General features: G+C 46.1%; 1 protein-coding gene across 3 annotated transcripts in view; it reads right to left on the bottom strand.

Moving 5' to 3' along the window:
• The window catches only part of MMEL1 (membrane metalloendopeptidase like 1), a 1737390-nt gene that overhangs the window by 709381 nt on the left and 1005048 nt on the right, over nt 1-22961 (bottom strand). The gene's annotated exons all lie outside the window — the stretch shown is intronic.

The following is a 22961-nucleotide window of genomic DNA, read 5'->3' as shown; positions in this document are numbered from 1 at the left end:
ATGTTTCAAAATACATTTTTTGTTAATAATGTAGTTTTTTTCAAATGTTATATAGATGATTTGATTTTTGTATGTAAGGGTGACATGAGTCTTTTTGATGAATTTATGTTGGATTTAAATAATAACCACCATGGCCTGAAATTTGTAGCACATACATCTGAATTCCAAATTCCTTTTCTGGATGTAGAATTTTATGTGGGGACAAGTGGTTTGGTTGAACATAAAAATTATAAGAAACCTACTTCTGTTAATAATTTTCTGCATGCTAGTAGCATGCACCCTGCACATTTGATTAAGGCTATACCGGAGGGGGAATTTAAAAGAAATCTGAGGAATACTTCAAATAAAAATCTTTGGGAGGAAGTGTGTGATGAAATCTTGGGAAGATTAACTTCTCGAGGATACGATTACGATAAGCTTCAATCTATAAAATGTAGATTGTGTAGGAATAGGACACTTAGATCACGAGGATGCAAATATGCACTTGATTTTGATAATACACTAGATTTAAATAAGTTATTTTTTGTATCCAAGTATTCCAATTTTTCAGGGATTATGGAAAAAATTATTAGGGGTATGTGGCACGTGGTGAGTGAAGATCCTACAATAGGTCACCTTTTTTCTAAACATATCACTTTTTCTTACAGAAGGTATCCAAATTTAAAAGAAATTTTGAACAGAAAACTTGAAATTAAAGCTGTCAGAAATGTGGGAATGCATAGCTGTGGGACATGTTCTGTCTGCAATAAAATTAAAAATTAAAAATATGCATGGGGTGAAAATAAATGGAAAGAAGTACACTGCTTTTGAAAGGTTTGACTGTAGGTCATCTGGAGTTGTATACATTTTAGGCTGTGATTGTGTTCCAGCAAAGTGGTATATTGGGCAAACTACCAGAAAGATTAAGATTCGTATCTTGGAGCATTTGGGCGATATAAGGAGAGGTAATCTGGAGAGTCCTGTAGCCGCACATTTTTGTAGAATGCATGAGGGTAAAAATGACAGTTTTAGGTTTAGTGTATTGGCTAGGCCTCATTTTTGTACAGGAAACTTTAAAGCAGCTTTAAATAGGCTTGAACAGAGGATGATTATTGAATTTCATACTTTATTCCCTAGGGGAATGAATTTGGAAATTTAGTGAAACTAAATGAAATTCTATTTATATTTGTTAAGTTAGTATGTAATAAAAATGAAGTTTTTTCATGTTTAATAAGCTTAAGTGATTTATAGGTGTTATATTTATATCACATTTTTGAATGAAAATAATTTATTGTATAAATGAAATTTATTATGCTTGAAAATTTGGAGTATTAATTCAATGTTTACATTTTTGTAAAAAGTGTTAGAAAATTTGTATATTAAGCATAAAATGAACTTTAAATGGTTAAAAAATGATTATATTTCTTTCCCTGGAATAAGTTTCAGTGTTGAAAGAGTTAAAATGTCTGAAATAATTGCTTAATCAGTTAATTGATGTATGTATAAAAGTATATCAAAAATGTTAAGGTGTGTCCCATTGAAGGCGAACAGCTGAGGTACCAGGATGGAGTGAATAAAGATGGATTTAAGCCACGTCTGTGTTTTCCTTTGAGCTCTGTGGTGTTTCTGAAGAATTTTGAGGTTTGGTTTCCAGTGGTTCTTAGTTTCTGAGTAGTAACATGCTGCTCACACTTTTGGTGTGTCGTATTCCGAGTAGTAACATGCTGCTCTCACTGTTGGCATGCCATAGTCCGAGTAGTGACATGCTGCTCTCACTGTTGGCATGCCATTGTCTGAGTAGCAACATGCTGCTCTCACTGTTGACCTGCCATAGTCCGAGTAGTAACATGCTGCTGACACTATTGGTGTGCCATAGTCCAAGTAGTAACATGCAGCTCTCACTGTTGGCATGCCATAGTCCGAGTAGTGACATGCTGCTCTCACTGTTGGCATGCCATAGTCTGAGTAATAACAATCTGCTCTCACTGTTGGCATGCCATAGTCCGAGTAGAAACATGCTGCTCTCACTGTTGGCATGCCATAGTCTGAGTAGTAACATGCTGCTCTCACTGTTGGAATGCCTTAGTCCGAGTAGTAACATGCTGCTCTCACTGTTGGTATGCCATAGTCAGAGAAGTAATATGCTACTCTCACTAATGCATGCCGTAGTCCGAGTAGTAACATGCTGCTCTCACTGTTGGCGTGCCATAATCTGAGTAGTAACATGCTGATCTCACTGTTGGTGTGCCATAGTTCTCGTAGTAACATGCTGCTCTCACTGTTGGTATGCCATAGTCTGAGTAGTAACATGCTGTTCTCACTGCTGGCATGCCATAGTCCGAGTAGTAACATGCTGCTCTCACTGTTGGCATGCCATAGTCCGAGTAGTAACATGCTGCTTTCACTGCTGGCATGCCATAGTCCGTGTAGTAACATGCTGCTCTCACTGTTGGCATGCCATAGTCTGAGTAGTAACATGCTGCTCTCACTGTTGGCATGCCATAGTCCGAGTAGTAACATGCTGCTCTCACTGTTGGCATGCCATAGTCAGAGTAGTAACATGCTGCTCTCACTGTTGGCATGCCATAGTCTGAGTAGTAACATGCTGCTCTCACTGTTGGCATGCCATAGTCTGAGTAGTAACATGCTGCTCTCACTGTTGGCATGCCATAGTCTGAGTAGTAACATGCTTCTCTCACTGTTGGCATGCCATAGTCCGAGTAGTAACATGCTGCTGTCACTGTTGGCATGTCATAGTCTGAGTAGTAACATGCTGCTCTCACTGTTGGAGTGCCATAATCTGAGTACTAACATGCTGCTCTCACTGTTGGCATGCCATAGTCCGAGTAGTAACATGCTGCTCTCACTGTTGGCATACCATAGTCCGAGTAGTAACATCCTGCTGTCCCTGTTGGCATGCCATAGTCCGAGTAGTAACATGCTGCTCTCACTGTTGGCATGCCATAGTCCGAGTAGTAACATGCTGCTCTCACTGTTGGCATGCCATAGTCTGAGTAGTAACATGCTGCTCTCACTGTTGGCATGCCATAGGAAGTAGTAACATGCTGATCTGACTGTTGGCTTGCCATAGTCAGAGTAGTAACATGCTGCTCTCACTGCTGGCATGCCATAGTTCAAGTAGTAACATCTTGCTCTCACTGTTGGCATATCATAGTCCGAGTAGTAACATGCTGCTCTGAATGTTGGCCTGCCATAGTCCGAATAGTAACACACTGCTCTCACTGTTGGCATGCCGTAGTCCAAGTAGTAACATGCTGCTCTCACTGTTGGCACTGTTGGTATGTCATAGGCCGAGTAGTAACATGCTGCCTTCACTGTTGGTGTGCCATAGTCTGAGTAGTAACATGCTGCTCTCACTGTTTGCATGCCATAGTTCGAGTAGTAACATCCTGCTCTCAATGTTGGCATGCCATGGTCTGAGTAGTAACATGCTGCTCTCACCGTTGGCATGCCGTAATTTGAGTAGTGACATGCTGCTCTCACTGCTGGTATGCCATAGTCGGAGTAGTAACATGCTGGTCTCACTGTTTGCATGGAATAGTCCAAGTAGTATCATGCTGCTCTCACTGTTGGCATGTCATAGTCTGAGTAGTAACATGCTGCTCTCACTTTTGGTGTGTCGTATTCCGAGTAGTAACATGCTGCTCTCACTGTTGGCATGCCATAGTCCGAGTAGTAGCATGCTGCTCTCACTTCTGGCATGCCATAGTGTGAGAGTAGTAACATGCTGCTCTCACTGCTGGCATGCCATAGTCCGAGTAGTAACATGCTGCTGACACTATTGGTGTGCCATAATCCAAGTAGTAACATGCAGCTCTCACTGTTGGCATGCCATAGTCCGAGTAGTGACATGCTGCTCTCACTGTTGGCATGCCATAGTCTGAGTAATAACAATCTGCTCTCACTGTTGGCATGCCATAGTCCAAGTAGTAACATGCTGCTCTCAATGTTGGCATGCCATAGTCTGAGTAGTAACATGCTGCTCTCACTGTTGGTGTGCCATACTCCGAATAGTAACATGCTGCTCTCACTGTTGGCATGCCATAGTCCAAGTAGTAACATGCTGCTCTCACTGTTGGCATGCCATAGTCTGAGTAATAACAATCTGCTCTCACTGTTGGCATGCCATAGTCCAAGTAGTAACATGCTGCTCTCACTGTTGGCATGCCATAGTCTGAGTAGTAACATGCTACTCTCACTGTTGGAGTGCCATAGTCTGAGTAGTAACATGCTTCTCTCACTGTTGGCGTGCTATAGACTGAGTAGTAACATGCTGCTCTCACTGTTGGCATGCCATAGTACGAGAGTAGTAATATACTGCTGTTACTGTTGGCATGCCATAATCCGTGTAGTAACATTCTGCTCTCACTGTTGGAGTGCCATAGTCTGAGTACTAACATGCTGCTCTCACTGTTGGCTTGCCATAGTCCGAGTGGTAACATGCTGCTCTCACTGTTGGCATGCCATAGCACAAGAGTAGTAACATACTGCTGTTACTGTTGGCATGCCATAGTCCGAGGAGCAACATGCTACTCTCACTGTTGGAATGCCATAGTCTGAGAGTAGTTACATGCTGCTCTCACTGTTGGCATGCCATAGTCTGAGTAGTAACATGCTGCTCTCACTGTTGGCATGCCATAGTCCGAGTAGTAGCATGCTGCTCTCACTTCTGGCATGCCATAGTCTGAGAGTAGTAACATGCTGCTCTCACTGCTGGCATGCCATAGTCCTAGTAGTAACATGCTGCTCTCATTGTTGGCATGCCATAGTTCGAGAGTAGTAACATGCTGCTTTCACAGTTGGCGTGCCATAGTCCGAGTAGTAACATGCTGCTCTCACTGTTGGCATGCCATAGTCTGAGTAGTAACATGCTGCTCTCACTGTTGGCATGCCATAGTCCGAGTAGTAACATGCTGCTGTCACTGTTGGCATGCCATAGTCCGAGTAGTAACATGCTGCTCTCACTGTTGGCATGCCATAGTCTGAGTAGTAACATGCTGCTGTCACTGTTGGCATACCATAGTCCGACAGTAGTAACATGCTGCTGTCACTGTTGGCATGTCATAGTCCGAGTAGTAACATGCTGCTCTCACTGTTGGCATGCCATAGCACAAGAGTAGTAACATGCTACTCTCACTGTTGGCATGCCATAGTCCGAGTAGTAACATGCTGCTCTCACTGTTGGCATGCCATAGTCTGAAAGTAGTATCATGCTGCTCTCACTGTTGGCATGCCATAGTCTGAGTAGTAACATGCTGCTCTCACTGTTGGCATGCCATAGTCTGAGTAGTAAATTTATGCTCTCATGGTTTGCATGCCATAGTCCGAGTAGTAACAAGCTGCTCTCACTGTTGGCATGCCATAGTCGGAGAGTATTAACATGCTGCTCTCACTGCTGGCATGCTATAGTCTGAGTAGTAACATGCTGATCTCACTGTTGGAGTGCCATAGTCTGAGTAGTAACATGCTGATCTCACTGTTGCTGTGTCATAATTCCAGTAGTAACGTGCTGCTCTCACTGTTGGCATGCCATAGTCTGAGTTGTAGCATGCTGCTCTCACTGTTGGCATGCCATAGGAAATAGTAACATGCTGATCTGACTGTTGGCTTGCCATAGTCAGAGTAGTAACATGCTGCTCTCACTGTTGGCATGCCATAGTTCAAGTAGTAACATCCTGCTCTCACTGTTGGCATGTCATAGTCCGAGTAGTAACATGCTGCTCTGAATGTTGGCCTGCCATAGTCCGAATAGTAACACACTGCTCTCACTGTTGGCATGCCGTAGTCCAAGTAGTAACATGCTGCTCTCACTGTTGGCACTGTTGGTATGTCATAGGCTGAGTAGTAACATGCTGCCCTCACTGTTGGTGTGCCATAGTCTGAGTAGTAACATGCTGCTCTCACTGTTTGCATGGCATAGTCCGAGTAGTAACATCCTGCTCTCAATGTTGGCATGCCATGGTCCGTGTTGTAACATGCTGCTCTCCCTGTTGGCATGCAGTAGTCTGAATAGTAACATGCCGCTCTCACTGCTGGTATGCCATAGTCCGAGTAGTAACATGCTGTTCTCACTGTTTGCATGGCATAGTCCAAGTAGTATCATGCTGCTCTCACTGTTGGCATGTCATAGTCTGAGTAGTAACATGCTGCTCTCACTTTTGGTGTGTCGTATTCCGAGTAGTAACATGCTGCTCTCACTGTTGGCATGCCATAGTCCGAGTAGTGACATGCTGCTCTCACTGTTGGCATGCCATTGTGTGAGTAGCAACATGCTGCTCTCACTGTTGACCTGCCATAGTCCGAGTAGTAACATGCTGCTGACACTGTTGGTGTGCCATAGTCCAAGTAGTAACATGCAGCTCTCACTGTTGGCATGCCATAGTCCGAGTAGTGACATGCTGCTCTCACTTTTGGCATGCCATAGTCTGAGTAGTAACATGCTGCTCTCACTGTTGGTGTGCCATACTCCGAATAGTAACATGCTGCTCTCACTGTTCGCATGCCATAGTCCAAGTAGTAATATGCTGCTCTCACTGTTGGCATGCCATAGTCTGAGTAATAACAATCTGCTCTCACTGTTGGCATGCCATAGTCCAAGTAGTAACATGCTGCTCTCACTGTTGGCATGCCATAGTCTGAGTAGTAACATGCTACTCTCACTGTTGGAGTGCCATAGTCTGAGTAGTAACATGCTGCTCTCACTGTTGGCGTGCTATAGACTGAGTAGTAACATGCTGCTCTCACTGTTGGCATGCCATAGTACGAGAGTAGTAATATACTGCTGTTACTGTTGGCATGCCATAATCCGTGTAGTAACATTCTGCTCTCACTGTTGGCGTGCCATAGTATGAGTACTAACATGCTGCTCCCACTGTTGGCATGTCATAGACTGAGAGTAGTATCATGCTGCTGTCACTGTTGATCATGCCATTGTCCAAGTAGTAACATGCTGCTCTCACTGTTGGAGTGCCATAGTCTGAGTAGTAACATGCTGCTCTCACTGTTGGCATGCCATAGTCCGAGTAGTAACATGCTGCTCTCACTGTTGGCATGCCATAGTCTGAGTAGTAACATGCTGCTCTCACTGTTGGCATGCCATAGTCTGACAGTAGTAACATGCTGCTCTCACTGCTGGCATGCCATATTCCAAGTAGTAACATGCTGCTCTCACCATTGGAGTGCCATAGTCCGAGTAGTAACATGCTGCTCTCACTGTTGGCATGCCATAGTCTGAGTAGTAACATGCTGCTCTCACTGTTGGCATGCCATAGTCCGAGTAGTAACATGCTGCTCTCACTGTTGGCATGCCATAGTCTGAGAGTAGTAACATGCTGCTCTCACTGCTGGCATGCCATAGTCCTAGTAGTAACATGCTGCTCTCATTGTTGGCATGCCATAGTTCGAGAGTAGTAACATGCTGCTCTCAATGTTGGCTTGCCATACTCCGAAAAGTAACATGCTGCTCTCACTGTTGGCATACTATAGTCCGAGTAGTAACATCCTGCTGTCCCTGTTGGCATGCCATAGTCCGAGTAGTAATACGCTTCCCTCATTGATGGCATGCCATAGTCCGAGTAGTAACATGCTGCTGTCACTGTTGGCGTGCCATAGTCCGAGTAGTAACATGCTGCTGTCACTGTTGGCATACCATAGTCCGACAGTAGTAACATGCTGCTGTCACTGTTGGCATGTCATCGTCCGAGTAGTAACATGCTGCTCTCACTGCTGGAGTGCCATAGTCTGAGTACTAACATGCTGCTCTAACCGTTGGCTTGCCATAGTCCGAGTAGTATCATGCTGCTCTCACTGTTGGCATGCCATAGCACAAGAGTAGTAACATGCTATTCTCACTGTTGGCATGCCATAGTCCGAGTAGTAACATGCTGCTCTCACTGTTGGCATGCCATAGTCTGAAAGTAGTATCATGCTGCTCTCACTGTTGGCATGCCATAGTCCAAGTAGTAACATGCTGCTCTCACTGTTGGCATGTCATAGTCTGAGTAGTAAATTTCTGCTCTCATGGTTTGCATGCCATAGTCCGAGTAGTAACAAGCTGCTCTCACTGTTGGCATGCCATAGTTGGAGAGTAAACATGCTGCTCTCACTGCTGGCATGCTATAGTCTGAGTAGTAACATGCTGATCTCACTGTTGGAGTGCCATAGTCTGAGTAGTAACATGCTGATCTCACTGTTGGTGTGCCATAGTTCCAGTAGTAACATGCTGCTCTCACTGTTGGCGTGCCATAGTATGAGAGTAGTAACATGCTGCTCTCACTGTTGGCATGCCATAGTCCGAGTAGTAGTATGCTGCTTTCACTGTTGGCATGCCATAGTCAGAGAGTAGTAACATGCTGCTCTCACTGTTGGCATGCCATAGTCTGAGTAGTAACATGCTGCTCTCACTGTTGGCATGCCATAGTCCGAGTAGTAACATGCTGCTCTCACTGTTGGCATGTCATAGTCCAAGTAGTAACATGCTGCTCTTACTGTTGGCATGCCATAGTCTGAGTAGTAACATGCTGCTCTCACTGTTCGCATGTCATAGTCCGAGTAGTAACATGCTGCTCTCACTGCTGACATGCCATAGTCTGAGTAGTAACATGCTGCTCTCACTGTTGGCATGCCATAGTCCAAGTAGTAACATGGTGCTGTCACTGTTGGAGCACCATAGTCCGAGTATTAACATGCTGCTCTCATTGTTGGCGTACCACAGTCCGAGTAGTAACATGCTGCTTTCACTGATGGCATGCCATAGTCCAAGTAATAACATGCTGCTCTCACTGTTGGCATGCCATAGTCCGAGAGTAGTAACATGCTGCTCTCACTACTGGCATGCCATAGTCTAAGTAGTAATACGCTGCTCTCACCACTGGCATGCCATAGTCCAAGTAGTAACATGCTTCTCTCACTGTTGGCATGCCTTAGTCTGAGTAGTAACATGCTGCTCTCACTGTTGGCATGCCATAGTCCGAGTAGTAACATGCTGCTCTCACTGATGGCATGCTGTAGTCCGAATAGTAACATGCTGCTCACACTGTTGGCATGCCATAGCAAGTAGTAACATGCTGTTCTCAGTGTTTGCATGCCATAGTCTGAGTTGGAACATGCTGCTCTCACTGTTGGGATGCCATAGTCTGAATAGTAACATGCTGCTTTCACTGTTGGCATGCCATAGTCCGAGTAGTAACATGCTGCTCTCACTGTTGGCGTGCCATAGTACGAGAGTAGTAACATACTGCTCTCACTGTTGGCATGCCATAGTCTGAGTAGTAACATGCTGATCGCACTGTTGGAGTGCCATAACCTGAGGAGTAACATGCTGATCTCACTGTTGGTGTGCCATAGTTCGAGTAGTAACATGCTGCTCTCACTGTTGGTATGCCATAGTCCGAGTAGTGACATGCTGCTCTCACTGTTGGCATGCCATTGTGTGAGTAGTAACATGCTGCCCTCACTGTTGGCGTGCCATAGTATGAGAGTGGTAACATGCTGCTCTCACTGTTGGCATGCCATAGTCCGAGTAGTGACATGCTGCTCTCACTGTTGGCATGCCATTGTGTGAGTAGCAACATGCTGCTCTCACTGTTGACCTGCCATAGTCTGAGTAGTAACATGCTGCTGACACTATTGGTGTGCCATAGTCCAAGTAGTAACATGCAGCTCTCACTGTTGGCATGCCATAGTCCGAGTAGTAACATGCTGCTCTCACTGTTGGCATGCCATAGTCTGAGTAGTAACATGCTGCTCTCACTGTTGGTGTGCCATACTCCGAATAGTAACATGCTGCTCTCACTGTTCGCATGCCATAGTCCAAGTAGTAATATGCTGCTCTCACTGTTGGCATGCCATAGTCTGAGTAATAACAATCTGCTCTCACTGTTGGCATGCCATAGTCCAAGTAGTAACATGCTGCTCTCACTGTTGGCATGCCATAGTCTGAGTAGTAACATGCTGCTCTCACTGTTGGCATGCCATAGTCTGAGTAGTAACATGCTGCTCTCACTGTTGGCATGCTATAGACTGAGTAGTAACATGCTGCTCTCACTGTTGGCATGCCATAGTACGAGAGTAGTAATATACTGCTGTTACTATTGGCATGCCATAATCCGTGTAGTAACATTCTGCTCTCACTGTTGGAGTGCCATAGTCTGAGTACTAACATGCTGCTCTCACTGTTGGCTTGCCATAGTCTGTGTGGTAACATGCTGCTGTCACTGTTGGCATGCCATAGCACAAGAGTAGTAACATAGTGCTGTTACTGTTGGCATGCCATAGTCCGAGGAGCAACATGCTACTCTCACTGTTGGAATGCCATAGTCTGAGAGTAGTTACATGCTGCTCTCACTGTTGGCATGCCATAGTCTGAGTAGTAACATGCTGCTCTCACTGTTGGCATGCCATAGCAAGTAGTAACATACTGCTATTACTGTTGGCTTGCCATAGTCTGAGTAGTAACATGCTGCTCTCACTGCTGGCATGCCATAGTCCAAGTAGTAACATGCTGCTCTCACTGTTGGCATGTCATAGTCCGAGTAGTAACATGCTGCTCTCAATGTTGGCTTGCCATACTCCGAAAAGTAACACACTGCTCTCACTGTTGGCATGCCGTAGTCCAAGTAGTAACATGCTGCTCTCACTGTTGGCACTGTTGGTATGTCATAGGCCGAGTAGTAACATGCTGCCCTCACTTTTGGCGTGCCATAGTCCGAGTAGTAACATGCTGCTCTCACTGTTTGGATGCCATAGTCTGAGTAGTAACATGCTGCTGTCACTGTTGGCATACCATAGTCTGACAGTAGTAACATGCTGCTGTCACTGTTGGTATGTCATAGTCCGAGAAGTAACATGCTGCTCTCACTGTTAGAGTGCCATAGTCTGAGTACTAACATGCTGCTCTGACCGTTGGCTTGCCATAGTCCGAGTAGTAACATGCTGCTCTCACTGTTGGCATGCCATAGCACAAGAGTAATAACATGCTACTCTCACTGTTGGCATGCCATAGTCCGAGTAGTAACATGCTGCTCTCACTGTTGGCATGCCATAGTCTGAAAGTAGTATCATGCTGGTCTCACAGTTGGCATGCCATAGTCCGAGTAGTAACATGCTGCTCTCACTGTTGGCATGCCATAGTCTGAGTAGTAAATTTATGCTCTCATGGTTTGCATGCCATAGTCCGAGTAGTAACAACCTGCTCTCACTGTTGGCATGCCATAGTCAGAGAGTATTAACATGCTGCTCTCACTGCTGGCATGCTATAGTCTGAGTAGTAACATGCTGATCTCACTGTTGGAGTGCCATAGTCTGAGTAGTAACATGCTGATCTCACTGTTGGTGTGCCATAGTTCCAGTAGTAACATGCTGCTCTCACTGTTGGCGTGCCATAGTATGAGAGTAGTAACATGCTGCTCTCACTGTTGGCATGCCATAGTCCGAGTAGTGGTATGCTGCTTTCACTGTTGGCATGCCATAGTCAAACAGTAGTAACATGCTGCTCTCACTGTTGGCATGCCATAGTCTGAGCAGTAACATGCTGCTCTCACTGTTGGCATGCCATAGTCTGAGTAGTAACATGCTGCTCTCACTGTTGGCATGTCATAGTCCAAGTAGTAACATGCTGCTCTTACTGTTGGCATGCCATAGTCTGAGTAGTAACATGCTGCTCTCACTGTTCGCATGTCATAGTCCGAGTAGTAACATGCTGCTCTCACTGCTGACATGCCATAGTCTGAATAGTAACATGCTGCTCTCACTGTTGGCATGCCATAGTCCAAGTAGTAACATGGTGCTGTCACTGTTGGAGCACCATAGTCTGAGTATTAACATGCTGCTCTCCTTGTTGGCATACCACAGTCCGAGTAGTAACATGCTGCTTTCACTGATGGCATGCCATAGTCCAAGTAATAACATGCTGCTCTCACTGTTGGCATGCCATAGTCCGAGAGTAGTAACATGCTGCTCTCACTGCTGGCATGCCATAGTCTAAGTAGTAATACGCTGCTCTCACCACTGGCATGCCATAGTCCAAGTAGTAACATGCTTCTCTCACTGTTGGCATGCCTTAGTCTGAGTAATAACATGCTACTCTCACTGTTGGCATGCCATAGTCCGAGTAGTAACATGCTGCTCTCACTGATGGCATGCTGTAGTCCGAATAGTAACATGCTGCTCACACTGTTGGCATGCCATAGCAAGTAGTAACATGCTTTTCTCAGTGTTTGCATGCCATAGTCTGAGTTGTAACATGCTGCTCTCACTGTTGGCATGCCATAGTCTGAATAGTAACATGCTGCTTTCACTGTTGGCATGCCATAGTCCGAGTAGTAACATGCTGCTCTCACTGTTGGCGTGCCATATTACGAGAGTAGTAACATACTGCTCTCACTGTTGGCATGCCATAGTCTGAGTAGTAACATGCTGATCTCACTGTTGGAGTGCCATAATCTGAGTAGTAACATGCTGATCTCACTGTTGGTGTGCCATAGTTCGAGTAGTAACATGCTGCTCTCACTGTTGGTATGCCATAGTCCGAGTAGTAACATGCTGTTCTCACTGCTGGCATGCCATAGTCCGAGTAGTAACATGCTGCTCTCACTGTTGGCGTGCCATAGTATGAGAGTAGTAACATGCTGCTCTCAATGTTGGCATACCATAGTCCGAGTAGTAACATGCTGCTTTCACTGCTGGCATGCCATAGTCCGAGTAGTAACATGCTGCTCTCACTGTTGGCATGCCTTAGTCCGAGTAGTAACATGCTGCTTTCACTGCTGGCATGCCATAGTCCGAGTAGTAACATGCTGCTCTCACTGTTGGTATGCCATAGTCAGAGTAGTAACATGCTGCTCTCACTGTTGGCATGCCGTAGTCTGAGTAGTAACATGCTGCTCTCACTGTTGGCATGCTATAGCAAGTAGTAACATGCTGCTCTCACTGTTGAAATGCCATAGTCTGAGAGTAGTAACATGCTGCTATCACAGTTGGCATTCCATAATCTGAGTAGTAACATGCTGCTCTCCCTGTTGGCATGCAGTAGTCTGAGTAGTAACATGCCGCTCTTACTGTTGGCATGCAGTAGTCCAAGTAATAACACGCTGCTCTCAATGCTGGCATGCCATAGTCTGAGTAGTAACATGCTGCTCTCATTGCTGGTACGCCATATTCTGAGTAGTAACATGCTGCTCTCACTGTTGGCATGCAATAGTCCGAGTAGTAACATGCTGCTCTCACTGTTGGCATGCCATAGTCTGAGTAGTAACATACTACTCTCACTGTTGGAGTGCCATAGTCTGAGTAGTAACATGCTGCTCTCACTGTTGGCGTGCTATAGACCGAGTAGTAACATGCTGCTCTCACTGTTGGCGTGCCATAGTATGAGAGTAGTAACATACTGCTGTTACTGTTGGCATGCCATAGTCCGAGTAGTAACATGCTGCTTTCACTGTTGGTGTGCCATAGTCTGAGTACTAACATGCTGCTCTCACTGTTGGCTTGCCATAGTCCAAGTAGTAACATGCTGTTCTCACTGTTGGCATGCCATAGTCCGAGAGTAGTAACATGCTGCTCTCACTGCTGGCATGCCATAGTCTAAGTAGTAATATGCTGCTCTCACTGCTGGCATGCCATAGTCCAAGTATTAACATGCTTCTCTCACTGTTGGCATGCCTTAGTCTGAGTAGTAACATGCTGCTCTCATTGTTGGCATGCTATAGTCCGAGTAGTAACATGCTGCTCTCACTGATGGCATGCTGTAGTCCGAATAGTAGCATGCTGCTCACACTGTTGGCATGCCATAGCAAGTAGTAACATGCTGTTCTCAGTGTTTGCATGCCATAGTCTGAGTTGGAACATGCTGCTCTCACTGTTGGCATGCCATAGTCTGAATAGTAACATGTTGCTTTCATTGTTGGCATACCATAGTGTGAGTAGTAACATGCTGCTCTCACTGTTGGCATGCCATAGTCCAAGTAGTAACGCTGCTCTCACTGTTGGAGTGCCATAATCTGAGTAGTAACATGCTGATCTCACTGTTGGTAAGCCATAGTCCGAGTAGTAACATGCTGTTCTCACTGCTGGCATGCCATAGTCCGAGTAGTAACATGCTGCTCTCACTGTTGGCGTGCCATAGTATGAGAGTAGTAACATGCTGCTCTCAATGTTGGCATACCATAGTCCGAGTAGTAACATGCTGCTTTCACTGCTGGCATGCCATAGTCCAAGTAGTAAGATGCTGCTCTCACTGTTGGAGTGCCATAGTCTGAGTACTAGCATGCTGCTCTCACTGTTGGCTTGCCATAGTCCAAGTAGTAACATGCTGCTCTCACTGTGGGCATGCCATAGCACAAGAGTAGTAACATACTGCTGTTACTGTTGGCATGCCATAGTCCGAGTAGTAACATGCTGCTCTCACTGTTTGTATGCCATAGTCAGAGAGTAGTTACATGCTGCTCTCACTGTTGGCATGCCATAGTCTGAGTAGTAGCATGCTGCTCTGCTGCTCTCACTGTTGGCATGCCATAGCACAAGAGTAGTAACATACTGCTGTTACTGTTGGCATGCCATAGTCCGAGTAGTAACATGCTGCTCTCACTGTTTGTATGCCATAGTCAGAGAGTAGTTACATGCTGCTCTCACTGTTGGCATGCCATAGTCTGAGTAGTAGCATGCTGCTCTCACTGTTGGCATGCCATAGCAAGTAGTAATATGCTGATCTGACTGTTGGCTTGCCATAGTCTGAGTAATAACATGCTGCTCTCACTGCTGGCATGCCATAGTCCAAGTAGTAACATCCTGCTCTCACTGTTGGTATGTCATAGTCCGAGTAGTAACATGCTGCTCTCAATGTTGGCCTGCCATAGTCCGAATAGTAACACACTGCTCTCACTGTTGGCATGCCGTAGTCCAAGTAGTAACATGCTGCTCTCACTGTTGGCACTGTTGGTATGTCATAGGCCGAGTAGTAACATGCTGCCCTCACTGTTGGTGTGTCATAGTCTGAGGAGTAACATGCTGCTCTCACTGTTTGCATGCCATAGTCCGAGTAGTAACATGCTGCTCTCAATGTTGGCATGCCATGGTCCGAGTAGTAACATGCTGCTCTCACCGTTGGCATGCCGTAATTTGAGTAGTGACATGCTGCTCTCACTGCTGGTATGCCATAGTCGGAGAAGTAACATGCTGGCCTCACTGTTTGCATGGCATAGTCCAAGTAGTATCATGCTGCTCTCACTGTTGGCATGTCATAGTCTGAGTAGTAACATGCTGCTCTCACTTTTGGTGTGTCGTAGTCCGAGTAGTAACATGCTGCTCTCACTGTTGGCATGCCATAGTCCGAGTAGTGACATGCTGCTCTCACTGTTGGCATGCCATAGTCTGAGTAGCAATATGCTGCTCTCACTGCTGACCTGCCATAGTCCGAGTAGTAACATGCTGCTCACACTATTGGTGTGCCATAGTCCAAGTAGTAACATGCAGCTCTCACTGTTGGCATGCCATATTCTGAGTAGTGACATGCTGCTCTCACTGTTGGCATGCCATAGTCTGAGTAATAACAATCTGCTCTCACTGTTGGCATGCCGTAGTCCAAGTAGTAACATGCTGCTCTCACTGTTGGCATGTCATAGTCTGAGTGGTAACATGCTGCTCTCACTGTTGGTGTGCCATAGTCCGAATAGTAACATGCTGCTCTCACTGTTGGCATGCCATAGTCCAAGTAGTAACATGCTGCTCTCACTGTTGGCATGCCATAGTCTGAGTAATAACAATCTGCTCTCACTGTTGGCATGCCATAGTCCAAGTAGTAACATGCTGCTCTCACTGATGGCATGCCATAGTCTGAGTAGTAACATGCTACTCTCACTGTTGGAGTGCCATAGTCTGAGTAGTAACATGCTGCTCTCACTGTTGGCGTGCCATAGTACGAGATTAGTAATATACTGCTGTTACTGTTGGCATGCCATAATCCGTGTAGTAACATTCTGCTCTCACTGTTGGAGTGCCATAGTCTGAGTACTAACATGCTGCTCTCACTGTTGGCTTGCCATAGTCCGAGTAGTAACATGCTGCTCTCACTGTTGGCATGCCATAGCACAAGAGTAGTAACATACTGCTGTTACTGTTGGCATGCCATAGTCCGAGTAGCAACATGCTACTCTCACTGTTGGAATGCCATAGTCTGAGAGTAGTTACATGCTGCTCTCACTGTTGGCATGCCATAGTCTGAGTAGTAACATGCTGCTCTCACTGTTGGCATGCCATAGCAAGTAGTAACATACTGCTATTACTGTTGGCTTGCCATAGTCTGAGTAGTAACATGCTGCTCTCACTGCTGGCATGCCGTTGTCCAAGTAGTAACATGCTGCTCTCACTGTTGGCATGTCATAGTCCGAGTAGTAACATGCTGCTCTCAATGTTGGCTTGCCATACTCCAAAAAGTAACACACTGCTCTCACTGTTGGCATGCCGTAGTCCAAGTAGTAACATGCTGCTCTCACTGTTGGCACTGTTGGTATGTCATAGTACGAGTAGTAACATGCTGCCCTCACTGTTGGTGTGCCATAGTCCGAGTAGTAACATGCTGCTCTCATTGTTTGCATGCCATAGTCCGAGTAGTAACATGCTGCTGTCACTGTTGGCATACCATAGTCTGACACTGCTGGCATGCCATAGTAGTAACATGCTGCTGTCACTGTTGGTATGTCATAGTCCGAGAAGTAACATGCTGCTCTCACTGTTAGAGTGCCATAGCACAAGAGTAATAACATGCTACTCTCACTGTTGGCATGCCATAGTCCGAGTAGTAACATGCTGCTCTCACTGTTGGCATGCCATAGTCTGAAAGTAGTATCATGCTGGTCTCACAGTTGGCATGCCATAGTCCGAGTAGTAACATGCTGCTCTCACTGTTGGCATGCCATAGTCTGAGTAGTAAATTTATGCTCTCATGGTTTGTATGCCATAGTCCGAGTAGTAACAAGCTGCTCTCACTGTTGGCATGCTATAGTCTGAGTAGTAACATGCTGATCTCACTGTTGGAGTGCCATAGTCTGAGTAGTAACATGCTGATCTCACTGTTGGTGTGCCATAGTTCCAGTAGTAACATGCTGCTCTCACCGTTGGCATGCCATAATATGAGAGTAGTAACATGCTGCTCTCACTGTTGGCATGCCATAGTCCGAGTAGTGGTATGCTGCTTTCACTGTTGGCATGCCATAGTCAAAGAGTAGTAACATGCTGCTTTCACTGTTGGCATGCCATGGTCTGAGTAGTAACATGCTGCTCTCACTGTTGGCATGTCATAGTCCAAGTAGTAACATGCTGCTCTTACTGTTGGCATGCCATAGTCTGAGTAGTAACATGCTGCTCTCACTGTTCACATGTCATAGTCCGAGTAGTAACATGCTGCTCTCACTGCTGACATGCCATAGTCTGAGTAGTAACATGCTGGTCTCACTGTTGGCATGCCATAGTCCAAGTAGTAACATGGTGCTGTCACTGTTGGAGCACCATAGTCCGAGTATTAACATGCTGCTCTCATTGTTGGCGTACCACAGTCCGAGTAGTAACATGCTGCTTTCACTGATGGCATGCCATAGTCCAAGTAATAACATGCTGCTCTCACTGTTGGCATGCCATAGTCCGAGAGTAGTAACATGCTGCTCTCACTGCTGGCATGCCATAGTCTGAGTAGTAATATGCTGCTCTCACTGCTGGCATGCCATAGTCCAAGTAGTAACATGCTTCTCTCACTGTTGGCATGCCTTAGTCTGAGTAGTAACATGCTGCTCTCATTGTTGGCATGCCATAGTCCGAGTAGTAACATGCTGCTCTCACTGATGGCATGCTGTAGTCCGAATAGTAACATGCTGCTCACAATGTTGGCATGCCATAGTAAGTAGTAACATGCTGTTCTCAGTGTTTGCATGCCATAGTCTGAGTTGGAACATGCTGCTCTCACTGTTGGGATGCCATAGTCTGAATAGTAACATGCTGCTTTCACTGTTGGCATGCCATAGTCCGAGTAGTAACATGCTGCTCTCACTGTTGGCGTGCCATATTATGAGAGTAGTAACATACTGCCCTCACTGTTGGCATGCCATAGCCCGAGTAGGAACATGCTGTTCTCACTGCTGGCATGCCATAGTCCGAGTAGTAACATGCTGCTCTCACTGTTGGCGTGCCATAGTATGAGAGTAGTAACATGCTGCTCTCAATGTTGGCATACCATAGTCCGAGTAGTAACATGCTACTTTCACTGCTGGCATGCCATAGTCCGAGTAGTAACATGCTGCTCTCACTGTTGGCATGCCTTAATCCGAGTAGTAACATGCTGCTTTCACTGCTGGCATGCCATAGTCTGAGTAGTAACATGCAGCTCTCACTGTTGGTATGCCATAGTCAGAGAGTAGTTACATGCTGCTCTCACTGTTGGCATGCCGTAGTCTGAGTTGTAACATGCTGCTCTCACTGTTGGCATGCCATAGCAAGTAGTAACATGCTGATCTGACTGTTGGCTTGCCATAGTCTGAGTAATAACATGCCGCTCTCACTGCTGGTATGCCATAGTCCGAGTAGTAACATGCTGCTCTTACTGTTGGCATGCAGTAGTCCAAGTAGTAACATGCTGCTCTCACTGTTGGCATGCCGTAGTCTGAGTAGTAACATGCCGCTCTCATTGCTGGTATGCCATATTCCGAGTAGTAACATGCTGCTCTCACTGTTGGCATGCAATAGTCCGAGTAGTAACATGCTGCTCTCACTGTTGGCATGCCATAGTCTGAGTAGTAACATACTACTCTCACTGTTGGAGTGCCATAGTCTGAGTAGTAACATGCTGCTCTCACTGTTGGCGTGCTATAGACCGAGTAGTAACATGCTGCTCTCACTGTTGGCGTGCCATAGTACGAGAGTAGTAACATACTGCTGTTACTGTTGGCATGCCATAGTCCGAGTAGTAACATGCTGCTCTCACTGTTGGAGTGCCATAGTCTGAGTACTAACATGCTGCTCTGACTGTTGGCTTGCCATAGTCCAAGTAGTAACATGCTGCTCTCACTGTTGGCATGCCATAGCACAAGAGTAGTAACATACTGCTGTTACTGTTGGCATGCCATAGTCCGAGTAGTAACATGCTGCTCTCACTGTTGGTATGCCATAGTCAGAGAGTAGTTACATGCTGCTCTCACTGTTGGCATGCCATAGTCTGAGTAGTAGCATGCTGCTCTCACTGTTGGCATGCCATAGGAAGTAGTAACATGCTGATCTGACTGTTGGCTTGCCATAGTCTGAGTAGTAACATGCTGCTCTCACTGCTGGCATGCCATAGTCCAAGTAGTAACATCCTGCTCTCACTGTTGGCATGTCATAGTCCGAGTAGTAACATGCTGCTCTCAATGTTGGCCTGCCATAGTCCGAATAGTAACACACTGCTCTCACTGTTGGCATGCCGTAGTCCAAGTAGTAACATGCTGCTCTCACTGTTGGCACTGTTGTTATGTCATAGGCCAAGTAGTAACATGCTGCCCTCACTGTTGGTGTGCCATAGTCTGAGTAGTAACATGCTGCTCTCACTGTTTGCATGCCATAGTCCGAGTAGTAACATGCTGCTCTCAATGTTGACATGCCATGGTCCGAGTAGCAACATGCTGCTCTCACCGTTGGCATGCCGTAATTTGAGTAGTGACATGCTGCTCTCACTGCTGGTATGCCATAGTCGGAGTAGTAACATGCTGGTCTCACTGTTTGCATGGCATAGTCCAAGTAGTATCATGCTGCTCTCGCTGTTGGCATGTCATAGTCTGAGTAGTAACATGCTGCTCTCACTTTTGGTGTGTCGTAGTCCGAGTAGTAACATGCTGCTCTCACTGTTGGCATGCCATAGTCTGTGTAGCAACATGCTGCTCTCACTGTTGACCTGCCATAGTCCGAGTAGTAACATGCTGCTCACACTATTGGTGTGCCAAAGTCCAAGTAGTAACATGCAGCTCTCACTGTTGGCATGCCATTGTCCGAGTAGTGACATGCTGCTCTCACTGTTGGCATGCCATAGTCTGAGTAATAACAACCTGCTCTCACTGTTGGCATGCCATAGTCCAAGTAGTAACGCTGCTCTCACTGTTGGCATGCCATAGTCTGAGTAGTAACATGCTGCTCTCACTGTTGGTGCGCCATAGTCCGAATAGTAACATGCTGCTCTCACTGTTGGCATGCCATAGTCCAAGTAGTAACATGCTGCTCTCACTGTTGGCATGTCATAGCCCGAGTAGTAACATGCTGCTCTCAATGTTGGCTTGCCATAGTCCGAATAGCAACACACTGCTCTCACTGTTGGCATGCTCTAGTCCAAGTAGTAACATGCTGCTCTCACTGTTGGCACTGTTGTTATGTGATAGTCCAAGTAGTAACATGCTGCCCTCACTGTTGGCATGCCATAGTCCAAGTAGTAACATGTTGCTCTCACTGTTTGCATGCCATAGTCCGAGTAGTAACATGTTGCTCTCACTGTTGGTGTGCCATAGTCTGAGTAGTAACATGCTGCTCTCACTGCTTGATTGCCATAGTCCAAGTAGTAACATGCTGCTCTCACTTTTGGCATGTCATAGTCCAAGTAGTAACATGCTGCTCTCAATGTTGGCTTGCCATAGTCCGTATAGTAACACACTGCTCTCACTGTTAGCATGCCGTAGTCCAAGTAGTAACATGCTGCTCTCACTGTTGGCACTGTTGGTATGTCATAGTCCGTGTAGTAACATGCTGCCCTCACTGTTGGCATGCCATAGTCCGAGTTGTAACATGCTGCTCTCTCTGTTTGCTTGCCATAGTCCGAGTAGTAACATGCTGCTGTCACTGTTGGCATGCCGTAATTTGAGTAGTAACATGCTGCTCTCGCTGCTGGCATGCCATAGTCCGAGTAGTAACATGCTGGTCTCACTGTTTGCATGGCATAGTCCAAGTAGTAACATGCTGCTCTTACTTTTCGTGTGCCATAGTCTGAGTAGTAGCATGCTGCTCTCACTGTTGGCATGCCATAGCAAGTAGTGACATACTGATCTCACTGTTGGCTTTTCATATTCTGAGTAGTAACATGCTGCTCTCACTGCTGGCATGCCATAGTCCAAGTAGTAACATCCTGCTCTCACTGTTGGCATGTCATAGTCCGAGTAGTAACATGCTGCTCTTAATGTTGGCCTGCCATAGTCCGAATAGTAACACACTGCTCTCACTGTTGACATGCCGTAAACCAAGTAGTAACATGCTGCTCTCACTGTTGGCACTGTTGGTATGGCATAGGCCGAGTAGTAACATGCTTCCCTCACTGTTGGTGTGCCATAGTCTGAGTAGTAACATGCTGCTCTCACTGTTTGCATGCCATAGTCCGAGTAGTAACATGCTGCTCTCACTGTTGGCATGCCATGGTCCGAGTTGTAACATGCTGCTCTCACCATTGGCATGCCGTAATTTGAGTAGTAACATGCTGCTCTCACTGCTGGTATGCCATAGTTGGAGTAGTAACATGCTGGTCTCACTGTTTGCATTGCATAGTCCAAGTAGTATCATGCTGCTCTCACTGTTGGCATGTCATAGTCTGAGTAGTAACATGCTGCTCTCACTTTTGGTGTGTCGTAGTCCGAGTAATAACATGCTGCTCTCACTGTTGGCATGCCATAGTCCGAGTAGTGACATGCTGCTCTCACTGTTGGCATGCCATAGTCTGAGTAGCAACAAGCTGCTCTCACTGTTGACCTGCCATAGTCCGAGTAGTAACATGCTGCTCACACTATTGGTGTGCCATAGTCCAAGTAGTAACATGCAGCTCTCACTGTTGGCATGCCATAGTCCGAGTAGTGACATGCTGCTCTCACTGTTGGCATGCCATAGTCTGAGTAATAACAATCTGCTCTCACTGTTGGCATGCCATAGTCCAAGTAGTAACATGCTGCTCTCACTGTTGGCATGTCATAGCCCGAGTAGTAACATGCTGCTCTCAATGTTGGTGTGCCATAGTCCGAATAGTAACATGCTGCTCTCACTGTTGGCATGCCCTAGTCCAAGTAGTAACATGCTGCTCTCACTGTTGGCACTGTTGTTATGTGATAGTCCGAGTAGTAACATGCTGCCCTCACTGTTGGCATGCCATAGTCCAATTAGTAACATGCTGCTCTCACTGTTTGCATGCCATAGTCCGAGTAGTAACATGTTGCTCTCACTGTTGGCGTGCCATAGTCTGAGTAGTAACATGCTGCTCTCACTGCTGGCATGCCATAGTCCAAGTAGTAACATGCTGCCCTCAATGTTGGCTTGCCATAGTCCAAATAGTAACACACTGCTCTCACTGTTAGCATGCCGTAGTCCAAGTAGTAACATGCTGCTCTCACTGTTGGCACTGTTGGTATGTCATAGTCCGTGTAGTAACATGCTGCCCTCACTGTTGGCATGCCATAGTCCGAGTAGTAACATGCTGCTCTCTCTGTTTGCATGCCATAGTCCGAGTAATAACATGCTGCTGTCACTGTTGGCATGCCATAATTTGAGTAGTAACATGCTGCTCTCGCTGCTGGCATGCCATAGTCCGAGTAGTAACATGCTGGTCTCACTGTTTGCATTCCATAGTCCAAGTAGTGACATGATGCTGTCACTTTTGGTATGCCATAGTCTGAGTAGTAACATGCTGCTCTCACTGTTGGCATTCCATAGTCCAAGTAGTGACATGATGCTTTCACTGTTGGCATGCCTTAGTCTGAGTAGCAACATGCTGCTCTTACTGTTGATGTGCCATAGTCCGAGTAGTAGCATGCTGCTCTCACTGTTGGGATGCCATAGTCCGAGTAGTGACATGATGCTTTCACTGTTGGCATGCCTTAGTCTGAGTAGCAACATGCTGCTCTCACTGTTGATGTGCCATAGTCCGAGTAGTAACATGCTGCTCTCACTATTGGTGTGCCATAGTCCAAGTAGTAACATGCTGCTCT

Source organism: Protopterus annectens, chromosome 2.part1, assembly GCF_019279795.1.
Source record: "Protopterus annectens isolate FY-2018-M chromosome 2.part1, PAN1.0, whole genome shotgun sequence".
Classification (NCBI taxonomy): domain Eukaryota; kingdom Metazoa; phylum Chordata; order Ceratodontiformes; family Protopteridae; genus Protopterus; species Protopterus annectens.
The sequence above is the reverse complement of the archived record's forward strand: the minus strand, read 5'-3'. Positions and strand labels throughout refer to the sequence as shown.